This window comes from Cervus elaphus, chromosome 33 (assembly GCF_910594005.1).
Source record: "Cervus elaphus chromosome 33, mCerEla1.1, whole genome shotgun sequence".
Classification (NCBI taxonomy): domain Eukaryota; kingdom Metazoa; phylum Chordata; class Mammalia; order Artiodactyla; family Cervidae; genus Cervus; species Cervus elaphus.
The window spans coordinates 74112830-74114739 of NC_057847.1; the positions used below are offsets into that span (position 1 = coordinate 74112830).

At 45.0% G+C, this 1910-nt stretch overlaps 1 pseudogene; it reads right to left on the reverse strand.

The window, feature by feature from the left end:
- Positions 1–311: 311 nt before the first annotated feature.
- LOC122688528 lies at positions 312–1225 on the reverse strand (annotated as a pseudogene).
- Between the last annotated feature and the right edge of the window lie 685 nt (positions 1226–1910).

The window sequence follows — 1910 nt, forward strand, 5'->3', positions numbered from 1 at the left end:
GCGATACTTTAGATAAATGGACTTTTTTTTTACTTTGTAAAAATAATTCATTTATTTTTATCTGAAATGCAGTGGATTTTTGCCATTTGTGCTTTCTTGTCATATGGGCTATGAAGAAGAGCAGGTTTAAACATTCTGTCACCTCCTGTCCACTGTCTTCTGGTCAGCTGTTGTTTTAGCAGCTTTTCTTTGTGACAGCAGCCAGCAACAGTAGGGGGCCTTCTGGACTTTGTATCCAACCTTGGATGGATCTGTGATTGTATCTTTTGCTGCTAAAGCAGTACAGCCTCCACATGCTGGCAGTTTCTCTCCTATTGGCCATTCTCTCCAATTGGCCAGTCTCTCCTATTCTCGCCTATTAGTCTGATCAGAAAATCTTGGGCAAATTGTGAATTCTTCAAGACTGCTGCTGTTTCTTCATTCATTTCAACAGTTTCATCTTTTTTAAATGTGAAATTTGCATCAAATATTGATTTTTTGTGTCCTGTGATTCCTCCATTATAAATAACTAGTCATCTTTTGGTTGGTCCTGTCTTAGGGAATTTGAAGAGGTGAAATGTTGCAGAAACCAAGCGGCAGTCACCAATCACGCTTTCTAGTTCCTTGTTTTGAACTGTAATGAAATTGGCAGTGACCAAACGCGGAGGGCAGAGCCAATTTTTTGGGCAAGGATAGGAAGGTCTTTCCAGTACAAAGCACCAACCAGGCACTCACCCCATAAAACTTTGTGTATCCTGATTTTTCCTGGCAATTCAAGACTAGCATAGATGTCACCAAAATATAGCCCGCCACCATGCTTTAACACTCAATGTATTTCCTGCAGCACTTGCTGTTTATTAGGTACAAGGTTAATGACATAATTGGATATCACAATATCATAACACTCATTCTTGATTCCAGCCTCTTCCAGTTTCTCTACGTAGCCACGAATAAAGGTCACATTGGGGGCCTGGAAGCCATATTTCTCCATGTGATATTCAATGTACTTGTTAGCCACTTCTACTGACCTTCTGTCACGTCTATTCCAGTGACATGTCCCTTCTCACCAACCAAGTGCATAGCAATCTCGGTTAATTCCACTACCCAGGTCCAAAATCCATCAGTTTTCCAGATGCTGAGAGATGACCAGACCCCAGGCATAATAGCTCAAGGATGCTTCCTCGTGTACACTCTGCAGGGCTTCCGGGATGTTTTTGCGGACAGCCTGCTGCAGTGACCCCGGCATTGGTCTGCTGATATCTTCAGCTCCTGCACGTCTTTCTGGATCTCAGTGTGGTGAGGGGTCACCACGTCGCCTCTGTCTCCAGGACTTGGGGACCATGCAGATGGCTCTTGAGGCTAGATGCTGTGTGCTGTCCTTTGTTGCTTAGTCATGTCCGACTCTCTGCGATCCCATGGACTCTACCTCACCTGGCTCCTCTGTCCACGGGATTCTCCAGGCAAGAAGACTGGAGTGGGTTTCCATGCCCTCCTCCAGGGGATCTTCCCAACCCAGGGGTCGAACTCAGGTCTCCTGCATTACAGGCAGATTCTTTACTGACGGAGCCGCCAGGGGAGCTATATATATTGAATTAAATAAATATATCGTTAAAGTTAATTGAGCTGTTTCATTCTTCCTTTATGGATGTGGCTCGTAGAAAATGTAAGCTGACAGGTGTGATCCTTGCCTATTTCCACTGGACGATCCTGCTCCATAGAGAACAATGGGATTGTTCAGTCACTCAGTCATGTCTGACTCTTTGTGACCCCATGGATTGCAGCACACCAAGCTTTCCTGTCCTTCACTGTCTTCCTGAGTTTGCTCAAACTCATGTCCATTGAGTCAGTGATGCCATCCAACCATCTCATCCTCTGTCGCCCCCTTCTCCTGCCCTCAATCTTTCCCAGCATCAGGCTCTTATCCAATGAGT